General features: G+C 38.3%; 1 pseudogene; it reads right to left on the bottom strand.

The window, feature by feature from the left end:
• Positions 1-11,370: 11,370 nt before the first annotated feature.
• On the bottom strand, positions 11,371-12,447 carry LOC110334006 (annotated as a pseudogene).
• Between the last annotated feature and the right edge of the window lie 787 nt (positions 12,448-13,234).

Here is a 13,234-nt window from a genome sequence, read left to right as displayed (position 1 = left end):
TAATATCCACTTATTAGTGAGTACATACCATGCATGTCCTTTTGAGTCTGAGTTACATCACTCAGGATGATATTTTCTAGTTCGATCCATTAGCCTGTAAAATTCAGGATGTCTTTGTTCTTTTCATTTTTGTTTTTGTTTTTTGTTTTGTTTTTGTTTTGTTTTATTTTGTTTTTTCAAGACAGGGTTTCTCTGTGCAGTCCTGGATGTCCTGGAACTTACTCTGTAGACCAGGCTGGCCTCAAACTCAGAAATCCACCTGCCTCTGCCTCCCAAGTGCTGGGATTACAGGCATGTGCCACCATTGCCTAGCCGGTCTTCGTTCTTAATAACTATTATATATACCACATTTTCTGTATCCATTCTTCTGTCATGGGACATATGGGTTGTTTCAGCTTCTGTATATCACAAACAAGGCCACTATGAACATAGTGGAACATGTACCCCTGTGGCATGGTGGGGCATCTTTTGGGTATATTCCCCAGAGTTGTATAGCTGGGTCTTCAGGTAGGTTTATTTTCAATTTTCTGAGGAATCACCAGATTGTTTTCTAGAGTGGTTGTACCTCACCAACATGTGCTGTCACCTGAGTTTTTATCTTAGCCATTCTGATTGGTGTAAGGTAGAATCTTAGGGTCGTTTTGATATGCATTTCCCTGATCACTAAATACTTCGAACATTTCTTTAAGTGCTTCTCAGTCATTTCAGATTCCTCTGTTGTGAATTCTCTGTTTAGTTCTATACCCCATTTTTGATTGGGGTGTTTGGTTTTTGATGGTTATCTTCTTGATTTTTTTAATATATTTTGGATATTGACCCTTTATTGAATGTGGGGGTTAGTGAAGATTTTTCCCCAATTGGTAGGTTGCTGATTTGTCCTATTGACTATGTTCTTTGCCTTACAGAAGCTTTCCAATTTCATGAAGTTCCATTGATCAATTCTTGATCTTAGAGTGTGAGCCATTGGAGTGCTGCTTAGGAAATTTCTCCCTGTGCCAATGAGTTCTAGGCTCTTTCTCACTTTCTCTTCTTAGATTCAGTATATCTTGTCTTATGTTAAGGGCCTTGATCCACTTGTATTGAGCTTTGTGCAAGGTGACAAATATGGATCTAATTTCATTTTTCTACATACAGACTGGTTCTATAAGAGAGCAGGTTGAGCAAGCCAGGAGAAGCAAGCCAGTAAAGAACATCCCTCCATGGCTTCTGCATCAGCTCCTGCTTTCTGATCTGCTTGAGTTCTAGTCCTGCATCCTTTGGTGATCAACAGCAGTATGGAAGTGTAAGCTGAATAAACCCTTTCCTCCCCAACTTGCTTCTTGGTCTGCTTGTGGACGTTGTACATCGTGGTGCGGAGCCTAGTGCGCACCACGATGTACAACGTCCACAAGCAGTTGGATTTTAAGAGAAATTGAAATTTTAAGAATTTGTAAAGACCGTGGAACTTTTAAAGTTGTTTAGATCTTGGGGATGAATAAGAAACTAAGGGTTGAGGCTTACTAGTGATGTGTTTGTGTGTCAAGTTGACAAGGGGTCAATTGTACTGGCTAATTTTGTGTCAACTTGACATAGCTGGAGTTATCACAGAGAAAGGAGCTTTAGTTGAGGAAATGCCTCCATGAGATCCAGCTGTAAGGCATTTTCTCAATTAGTGATCAAGGGGGGAGGGCCCCTTGTGGGTGGTGCCATCTCTGGGCTGGTACACTTGGTTCTATAAGAGAGCAGGCTGAGCAAGTCAGGGGAAGCAAACCAGTAAAGAACATCTGTTCATGGCCTCTGCATCAGCTCCTGCTCCCTGACCTGCTTGAGTTCCAGTCCTGCACCCTTTGGTGATCAACAGCAGTATGGAAATGTAAGCCGAATAAACCCTTTCCTCCCCAACTTGCTTCTTGGTCATGATGTTGTGCAGGAATAGAAACCCTGACTAAGACACTTATGTTAAGGGCCTTGATCCACTTGTATTGAGCTTTGTGCAAGGTGACAAATATGGATCTAATTTCATTTTTCTACATATAGACTGCCAGTTAGATCAGAACCATTTATTGACGATGCTTTCTTTCTTTCTTTCTTTTTTTTTTTTTTTTTTTTTTTACAGTGTATATTTTTGCCTCTTTGTTAAAAATCAAGTGTCCATATGTGTGTGGTTTTATTTCTGGGTTTTCAATTTTATTCCATTGATTAACCTGTCTGTCTCTGTGCCAATACCATCCAGTTTTTATTACAATTGCTCTGTAGTGTAGCTTGAGGTCAGGGATGTTGATTCCTCCAGCAGTTCCTTTATTGTTAAGAACTGTTTTCGCTATTCTGGTTTTTTAGTCTTTTTAGATGAATTTGAGATTTGCTCTTCCCATATCTTTGAAGAATTGTATTGGGATTTTGATGGGGATTGTGTTGAATTTGAAGATTGCCTTTGGTAGGATGGCCATTTTTATTATGTTAATTCTTCGAATCCATGAGCGTGGGAGATCTCTTCATTGTCTGAGATCTTTTTTGATTTCTTTCTTAAGAGACTTGAAATTATGGTCATACAGATATTTCACTTGTTTGGTTAGAGTTACCCCCAAGATATTTTATATTATTTGTGGTTATTGTGAAAGGAGTTGTTTCTCTAATTTCTTTCTCAGCCTGTTTATCATTTGTATAAAGGAAGGCTACTGATTTATTTGAGTTGCTGAAGTTGTTTATCAACTGCAGAAGTTCTCTGGTAGAATTTTTGGGGTTGCTTATATATACTATCATATCTTCTGCAAATAGTGATACCTTTATTTCTTCTTTGCCAATTTGTATCCCCTTGATCTGTTTTTGTTGTCTTATTGTTCTAGATGCCACTTCAAGTACAATATCGAATAGATATATGGAGTATGGGCATCCTTGTCTTGTCCCTATTTTTAGTGGGATTGCTTCAAGCATCTCTCCATTTAATTTGATATTGGTTGTTGGTTTGCAGTAAATTGCTTTGATTATGTTTAGGCATGGGGCTTCCTGATCTCTCCATTACTTTTAACCCGAAGGAGTGTTGTATTTTTTCAAATGCTTTTTCTGGATCTGAGATGATCATGTGATTTTTTTTCCTTTGAGTTTGTTTATACAGTGGATTATGTAATGGGTTTTCGTATATTGATCCAACCTTGCACTCCTGGAATGAAGCCTACTTGATCATGGTGAATCATGGTTTTGATGTGTTCTTGGATTCAGTTTGTGAGAATTTTATTGAGTATGTTTACATCAATATTTAGAAGCGAAATTGGTCTGAAATTCTTTTTCGTTGTTGTTGCATCTGTGTGTGGTTTAGGTATCAGAGTAATTGTAGCGTCATAGAATGAATTAGGTAGTGTTAATTATGTTTCTATTTTATGGAATAGATTGAGGAATATTGGTATTAGGTCTTCTTTGAAGATCTGGTAGAATTCTGCACTAAAGTCGTCAGGTCCTGGGCTTTTTTTGGTTGGTGGACCATATGGACCTGTTTAAGATAGTTTACCTGCTCTTGATTTAGCTTTTGCATGTGGCATCTGTCTAGAAAACCATCCATTTCATCTAGATTTTTCCAGTTTTGTTGAGTACAGGCTTTTTAAAAAGTGTGTCTCAGCCATTTGTGTTTCATCAACTGAGAACTCTGTATATCAATAGTTCTCAACCTGTGGGTCACAGTCCATTTGTCAAACCTCTATGACCAAAAATATTTACAATATGATTCATAACAACAGCAAAGAGTTATAGTTATGAAGCATCAACAAAAATAATTTTATGGCTGGGTTACAACAACATGAACTGTATCAAAGGGTCACAGCATTAGGAAGGTTGAGAACCACTGTTCTATATAATTCTTTCTCCCCCTTTTAAATTGAGTTATTTGTTTTCTATTTTATTGTTTTAATCTTTATTCTTCTTTAATACAATACATTCCGACTGTAGCCTCCCCCCTCCCCTCCCTCCCCTCCCTTCATTCCTTCCATGTCACCTTCTTTCTTCTACAGATCCACTGCTCCTTTGCTCTTTTTCAGAAAAGAGCATCCTGGTGATATCAGATGAAGATGGCATAAAAAGATGCTATTTATATTTTGATGTCCAGTTACTTTTAGTTCTTTGTGTCATCCACATACTAATCCACTGTCAGATGTATAATTGGTAAAGATCTTTCCCCATACTGTAGTATTTCCACTTTGACTGAATAATAGTGGCCTTCTCTCTATAGAGCTTTTCATCTTCAAGAGGATTCATTTATTAATTGTTGGTCTTAATACTTGTGCAACTTGTATTCTGTTTAGGAAAGCATTTTCCATGCCAATGAACCCATTTCTTACCTTTTCTTCTATCAGTTTCAGCACATCAAGTCTTATGTTCAGATATTTTATTCTATTTGTAGTTGATTAGTTTAGAGTGGTAAACATAAATCTGTATTCACTTATCTACAAGAAGCCATACAGTTTGACCATACTTTGTCGAAGGCGCTCTCTTTTATCCAGTTTTATTTTTGATTTCTTTGTTAAAAATCAGTTATCCTTAGATTTTAGAATTACATCTGAGCCTTCAAGTTGATTCCATTGATCCACATGTGTATTTTTGTGTCCAAACTATTGCGGGTATATATTTGTTAAGTTATTATAGCTCTGTAATACAACTTGAAATCTGGGATAAAGATAACTCCATCAGTTCTTTTACAAATCATGATTGTTTAAACTAGCCTGTTTTTTGGGGATTTCTATATGAACATTAACAGGAAAATTTTGTGAAGGATTGTATTGGAATCTTGAAGGGGACTGCATTGAATCTGTAGTTTGGTTATAGCAGGATGCCCACTTTTCATAATATTAATCTTGAAGATCTATGAATGTGGGAGAGTCTTTCAATCTTCTTCAGTTCTTTTCTTGAACATCTTAAAGCTTTTAAGAAGGGAAAGAACTTCACATGGCCTGTGAGTTGTATTATGGTTATTCCGAGCTTTTTTGCCTAATATCCACTGATTAGTGCGTACATACCATGTGTGTTCTTTTGTGACTCAGTTAACTCACTCAGTATAATATTTTTTAGCTCCCATTTATTTGCCTTCAAATTTCATGAAGTCATTGTTTTTAATAGCTGAGTAGTACTGATAAGTGGATATTAGGCAAAAAGTTGGGAATACACACAATATAACACATAGACCGTATAAAGCTCAAGAAGAAGGAAGACCAATGTGTGGAAGTTTCAGTCCTACTTAGAAGGAGGAATAAAATAATCATGGGAGGTAGAGGGAAGAAAGGACTTGAGAGAGAGAGGAGGGGTTAGGGAAAAGGGGGGCAGGCTTAGGTGTGGGAGGAGACAGGGGAGGTGTACAGACGGACAAGGAAATTGAACAGAGTGGTGTAGCAGTCAGGTATGGGGAACTTGGGGGAGCCACCATAAAGTTCCAGATGCCAGGAAATCAAGAGGACCCAGCTGGAATGACATTAGCAGAAATACCCAACAAAGGTGAGAGAGAACCTTTGGAGATCATATCCAGAGGTTAAGTATGGTTGAGGGATGGGGCTACTCACCCATTTCAAAAATATTAACCCAGAATTGTTTCTGTCTAAAGGAAATACAGGGCAAAGATTGGAGCAGAGACTGAAGGAAAGGGCATCCACATACTGCTATACCTGGGGATCATCCCATATGCAGACACCAAACCCAGGCACTATTGCTGATGCCAAGAAATGCTTGCTGACAGGATCCTGATATATCTGTCTCCTTAGAGGCTCTGCCAGAGCCTGACAAATACAGATTTGAATGCTTGCAGCCAATTATTGGACTGAGCATGGGGATCCCAATGGAGGAGTTAGAGGAAGGACTGAAGAAGCTGAAGGAGTTTGCAACCTCATAGGAAGAACAACAAAATCAATCAATCATACTCCCCAGAGGTTTTTAGGGACTAAATCAGCAACCAAAGAGTACACATGGCTCCAGCTGCATATGTAGCAAAGGATGACCTTATCTGGCATCAGTGTGAGGGGAGACCCTTGGTCCTGTGAAGGCTCGATGCCCCAGCATAGCAGAATGCTAGGGTGGTGAGGCAGGAGTGGATGGGTGTCAGAGCACCCTCAAAGAAGCAGGGGCGAGGGGGAAATGGCATAGGGGGTTTGGGGAGGGGAAACCAGAAGGGGGGATAACATTTGAAATGTAATAAATAAAATAACCAATAAAAAATGAAAATAATGTTTTAAAAAAAAGGAAAGAAAAGAACCAAATCTTTCCCTTACTTAGAATTATCTCAAGATATTTTTTAATCTACTGTGAAATGTACTGTTTCCCTGTATGTTTGTATTTTTTATATAGGAAGACTACTAATATTTGTGTGTTAGTTTTTAAAAATCTTACTACTTTACCAAAAGTTAATCAGTTGTAGTTGTTTCCTGGTAGAGTTATAAGGGCTGTTATATATAAAATAATATCATCTGCAGATAAATATACTTTAAATTCTTCCATTCCTTTTTGTATCCCCTCGATCTTTCTCAGTTGTCCTATTATTCTAGATGGGATATCAAGTACTTTATTTAATCGTCACAGTTAGAGTGAACATTCTTATTTTGTTACTGATTTTAGTGAGATTGCTTTGAGTTTCCATTTAGAATGATGTTGGTTGTGTGTTTGCTGTAAACCACTTTTAACATATTGACATATGCCACCCGTCTTTCTAGTCTTTCCAAGAAGGGAGATTAATTAAGAAGGGAGTGTTGGATTTTGTCAAAGGTTAACCAAACATCAACTGGTTTTTGTCTTTCAGTCTGTTCATGTGGTAGGTTGCATTTCACAATTTAAAGCAGTAATGCATTATACAAGTTAAACCATTTGTGCATCCCTTGGATGAAGCCAATATGATCAGGATGGATATGGCTTTGGGGGTGTTCTTAAATTTAGTTTGCAAACTTTATTAAGAACGTTTGTATCCATGTTCACAAGAGATGTTGATCTATAATTTCCTTTTTCTGTCCGGTCTGTAACAGGCCCCCAGGCCATAGCACAACTGAGTTCATGATAGAAATACCATCCAGGTTGTAAAACTCAGCATGTAGATAGCACCACTTGCCAAAGCTAAACCAAAGGCCTACTCCATCAAAGTTCATATGGTTCTGGGACAGTCTCAAAATGTACTACCCAGGCCTTTTGGCTTCTGTAGTTCTGCTTCTGGCTGTTATTTTTAACAGAAGTATGTCAACCCAAAATATGGTTTTCAGGTAAAAAACTTAACTTGAGAGGCTCGGTGCTACTCAGCAGCTTCCCTGGCCAGAAATTCACCAAGGCCCCAGGTAGCCTCATAGCCCACCCAGATCAGTTTGATTCCCAGTGTCAGTACAGACTCCAGCCATCAACATGGTCCCAGGCAGCAGCTCAGACCAATGACATCTAAATGACTTTCAGTGGTAGCATGGGCCATAGACATCAGTACAAAACCCAACTGTGGTAGGATGACAGACCCGGAAGGCAGAGCAGATCTAGATATCACCATGGCCCCAGGTGGTTGCTCAGGCTCCTTATATCTATCTGCCTGTTCCTCAGCCCTGTAGCATCTACAGATCATCCACCTCCCTCCATGGTGCACACACCACTCAGCTTTTCCCACCTTTCTACCACATCCCCCATCTTTTCCTTCATTCCAGCATACATTCACACATCTCATCATAGTGGCATCTGCTCTTAGATGGGAGAGGTGCTTAGGTGTATTTTTCCATCCCCAACCCTTCAGGAAGAGGTGTGGAGTTCTGTTGCTAGAGCTTGGGTGTTTCTCTTCCAGCCACTCTGGGCCTTCCTCATCAAGACATTTTAAATCAACAACAACAACAACAACAATGACTCCCTGCCATTCCAGTTTATCTCAATAAAATAATGAACACTGTCATGTATAGCACTTTTCCTGTTGTGATTCTCAAAATGAAGCATGTATATAAGATTATGATTTAGGAAAGGAAACTCAAGCAAAAAGACCCAACAAATTCTTATGTCAATAAAATTTGCCTATTGATTGTTGGTTCTTACTACGATTGATAACTCTGTCTTCCACATTTACAATTAAATCACCTCATATGAGACAGAATGGAGAATGAGGTGTCCATGTCACTGTAAATGACTGTGAATGTTAGGTCTGCTCAGAGCTTTAGTTTACTGTGGTTGTTGACTGAAAATCACCTGCTTATGATACTGGGATGAGATTTGGTTTCACACAGAAATCAGAGTTCTTTCAAGTGTATTTGTTAACAAAGTAAATGAAGGAGACATTTCTCAATGTCTGTGTCTCCCAGTGTGCATGGTGAAATTCTACCTGATGTCCATCTCTGGACAAGAGGGTTAAGAACTGCATATCCTATGGTCTCAAAGTCATGAATATATATTATCAAGGAATTGCTCTCTAAATAGAAACTTAGAAGTAGTTAAAAGCCACACTATATTCAATAAAAGAAAGAAAAACACATTAAGAGGAGGACTCATGGTATTTGGCTACAGGCAGTTGAGTTATTATATTTAGTGTACTGCTCCACAGCTACATGCTAGTGACACACAATGCATCCAACATGCAGGAATGATGAAATTTGAGGTGATGTTTACATTAACCCGATTAACAAATCTCTGGGGAGTTATCTGAAGGGCATACTTTAATTGCACTTCCAGGTTGCCTTTATTATCCGCTACATATTTAGATTTGTTACTATTTTATCATGTATTAAAATTTTAAATTTATGTTCTGATCAAGATTTTATTTTATTGTTTTCCAATCTACTCTGAATTTAAAGAGAAATTAAAAATTTCAACTCTGTGTGCCACTCATAGTCCAGGTCATCTTTGTTCATGCTATATCAACCATTGCACATCTCTAGTCTCCCATTTTTTTTTAATTTTTAAAATTAAATTTAAAGTTTATTTTGTATGTTCCTGTGTGTGTTCATGTGTGTCTCAGAATACATGTGGGAGGCAGTTTTCTTCTTCAGAGGCAGATCAGGCTGTCTGGGTGTCAGCAGGTGACTTTACTCTCTGAGTCATCTCTCGAGCCCCCTGTCTATTCTTAATGTTGTACTACCTCTCCTTCACTCAGATTAAGCACATCTTTCTTCACACCTTCTCCATGTTCTTTGTTTGTTTTTTGTTTTGTTTTGTTCTTTTGATACAGGGTTTCAGCCAGGGTTTCCCTGGCTGTCCTGGAACTCAAAATCTGCCTGCCTCTGCCTCCCAAGTGCTGGGATTAAAGGCGTGTGTGACGACTGCCTGGCCTTCTCCATGTTCTTACATCACTTCCTTTTGAGTCAAATTGCACAATGACTGATGTAGAATGTGCTTGATTTGTCTGGTTCTTTATGCCAGACACTTAGAAAAGGGCTTTAGAAGAGTTGTGAGAATAACACGAGCAATGGATGTTATCTGTAGACAAGTCACACTTGCATCAGCAAGACAAGGAGCTGGAGGGATGGTGAAAAGACCTGCTCCTCTTGCAGAGAACTCTGATTTCTTACCCAACACCCACATTGTGGGACACATGACAGTTTGTAGCTCTACCTCCTTGGCACCTAAAATTCTCTTTAGGCCTGCGTGGGCACCTGTACAAACAAATGTGGCATAGATTCACAAATACACATAAACATAAATAAAAAGATGCATATTAGAAAAACAAGCTATTTAATTGACTATAGCACAATATACTACACATCACTTACTTCAATATTTTGTGTATAAAATGAAACTTACTTGATAAAAAGATCAGGAAACAGGTTATGACAATAAGGACACCAAATGCAGCTCTGATTTCTGAACTGTAATTGTTGGCTAAACTATAGCCATGAAGTTAGAGGACACATTTCTGATCTCTATACAGGTAGAGTATCANTGACCTACTATTCAAACCTATAAGACTCTGAAAGATTACATCACAAAAAGAAAAGAAAAAGGGAGATAGGTAGGTAGGTAGGCAGATAGAGGAAAAAAAGCCGCTCATTTCACTGTTAGAATGGTGCTGAGGATGGGGAATTAGGACCCTGATTAACAGACAGATGGGGAGGCCACAAATGGATAATAAAGGTGGTAAGCATTCAGATTCATAGACAAAAGGCCTAAAGGTCTGACATGTATTTCTCTTGTCAGGAGCCCCACCCCAGCCCCACAGCCCACTATGTCCTCACTGTGTGTGTGCTGCACTGTGTGTGTGTTCTCTCTGTGTGTGTGTCCTTACAATGATGAAATCTGAGGTGATGTTTATACTAATTGAATTATCAAATCTTTGGTGAAGTATCTGAAGGGCATACTTTTAATTCCATTTACAGGTTGTCATCACTATCCTCTATATATTTATATTTGTTACTATTTTTTATTATGTATTAAATTTTTAAATTTATGTTCTGATCAAGATTTTATTTTATTGTTTTCTAATCTGCACTGACTTTTACAGAGAAATTAAAAATATCAGCCATATGTGCCACTCAGAGTCCAGACCATACTTGTTCATGCTGTATCAACAATTATACATCTCCTATCATTTTTAATTTTTAAATTAAATTTAAAATTTATTTTGTATATTTCTGTATGCTAATTCATTTAGAAAAATGAAAAGTCCACATTTTTAAATCAGCATAGAAACTATAAACAAGTATAAAATAAATATCCATTATCTACTTTTTCTGATATCTCCAGTGTTTAAACCTACAGAGAACTTTCAGGGATATAGAACCAAAGAAATGACTCAGGGCATTTAAGTTCTGTGAAAGGTGCAATGGGTGCCTATTGACTGAACACACATCACATGTCATGCTTTCATAATTCTGTAAAATATTTCCATGGATAGCTACTTAGACATTTTAAAGTAGTCAAAAATATCCTTGTGCATTAGTATTTAGAAAGCACATCATCAAGTACAAAATATAGTATTTCTTAAACTAACATACTCATGATAAAATTTTGATAAAATTTACAAAATTCATCTGCATGTTTCCAGTCATGGTAGTCATAAAATCAGTTCCACAAGTCTTTGTTAGACCTGTTTTCTTAGTACTAGAGAAATGACTCAGCACGTAAGAACATTGTCTGGACTTGCAGAGAAGCCAGGTTCAACTTCTAGAAACAATATATTGGTTCAGAACAATCTCTCTAACTCCAGTCAGGAACTGGATATTTGGTGTTCTCTCCAGTCTCTTTAGGCGCAGGACATGAATACGTTGCACAGTCATTAATGCAGACAAAATATTCATTCACAGTAAATTAATACAAACATAGAAAAGTTTGTAAAAGTCCCTGCAGGAGTAGCAAGTGGAGAAGGATATGTCTGTATCAGTGTAATCTGCTAAGGTCTTTCTCTTTCTTACCTCAAGGCTGTGAGTCACCTGGAAGACTGTCTGACAACAGTCACATGCTTAAACTGCTTTGGGGAATTTTGTCTTACCCACAGTATTGGAGAACTGAGATCTCTTTGACACCTATTGGACATATAAATGAGAGAAATATTTTCTCAATTTCTCCCACTGAGCATGCCAACATTCAACAAGAAACCCATCCCTGTGAATCAGCACCAGGGGGCTAAAAGTTGCATAACCCAGGATAATAAATTCTTGAGTATTTACCATCCAGGTATTGTCTCTTGAAGAGAGACTTAGAATTAGAGAAAAGGCACTGTCTGTCCAGTAGAAGAAAACAAAACAGAGCATCAGAAGGAGGACACTCTGAGCAGCTCTCAGCTCAGGGGGAGTTCTGTAGAGAAGCTTGGAGTTCTGAAGGTAGAGGACATGCTGGTGGTGCTTGTGGAGAAGAAATACCATGTAGCCACTGGCCCCTCCCATGGCAGCCTGAAACACTGCATCTCTCAGGACCATGAGGGGGAGAACAATCCATTTTATTTCCTGACTTTCTAGCATAAAATAGCAATAGTTGTCACTATTCTTCAACTGTGATATATTCAGACCTGTACTTGTGATGGAATGGATTAGGTTCATACTTATTAAACCATTGAGTATCCAAAAGTATAGGAAGAATAAAAGGATGTGCCATGCATACTTTGGCCTGAGTCTGTTCCACCCAGATGCTCTGGGGCTGATGATGGTGGCCTGGACCACAGTGAGGAGACTGCTGGTGCAGATGGAAAGGCCCCGGGCCACCCTCTCCAGGTAAACAATGGTCTTACAGCCTATGTCATCTAGGAAGTTTCTCAAACCAAAAGCTGCTATTGTCTTTGGTAGTCCTTTAGTAAGAAGAATTAGGATGTTTGTAAACGCCAGGTGGATCAGAATAAGGTGTATGGGTTTCTTCTCAGGACCTCTCCACCAATTGAACATATAATTCACAGAAACAGACATGTTCCCCAGAGTGCCAACCACAGTTATAAAGAGGAAAACAATTTCATTAATATACTTCAAAACCATTCTTTCTTCCTAGGTAGAAAAACTTGTATCCAGGGTGCAAACAATTTTTGAAGAATGCCTCACTAATACTAGCCAAGGATCCGAACAGCACATTTTGCTATAGCGTTTTCTGAAATTCATGAAGCAGCCATAGACACAGGTAGTGTTGCAGATAATGTTCCTGAAATTTCTCTGGTTTCCCGTGGCCTCTGGGACATTTTGTGTGCTATGACAGGTGATACTGGTAACTGGTATTCAAAGCAAAAATTTAAAGGAGAATGTTTTTGAGCTTTGTACTATAATTGACTATTTCAAGTTTGCTTTTGTGTGTGTGTGTGTGTGTCTGTGTGTGTCTGTGTCTGTCAGTCTGTATGTATGTATGTATGCAAGCATTATCCTTGTTGTCACTCAGCATTTTTAAATTGAATTCCAAATTCCCCTAACCAAAATTCTTCCTCTGATTTTCACTCTATTCATTCATATTTCTCCAGCTGATTCCCAAAGCCCAAGGCTTGCATTGAACCTGTCTGCCTTCCCCATATCATATGTAGAAACTGGAAAACCTTGTGGGTCAGCTCCTGCAGCATCTCTCACATTTAGTTACTTTACCTTCCACATCTCTCCTCCTTTATTTGATATTCTTTTCTTATCTGCATCTTGAATAGTACAACAATTTCTAGAACTGCATTTGACAGCAAAGCTTTATAACTTCAATTTCTACATCTTAATATGTTAAGAGTTTATAGTGACCATTATGTGATTTCCATTTGCATGCATGTTTACTAGATAGTCCTTAGTGTGGAGTCAAACTGTATAACATTTCCAGATAAAGCCCCCAGTGAATTACCAAAAGATGTCCTGAAAAATATTCCTGTTTGAAAAATTCATGTAACTTCCAGGTTGCAGCC

Source organism: Mus pahari, chromosome 16, assembly GCF_900095145.1.
Source record: "Mus pahari chromosome 16, PAHARI_EIJ_v1.1, whole genome shotgun sequence".
NCBI classification, from domain to species: Eukaryota; Metazoa; Chordata; class Mammalia; order Rodentia; family Muridae; genus Mus; species Mus pahari.
The sequence above is the reverse complement of the archived record's forward strand: the minus strand, read 5'-3'. Positions and strand labels throughout refer to the sequence as shown.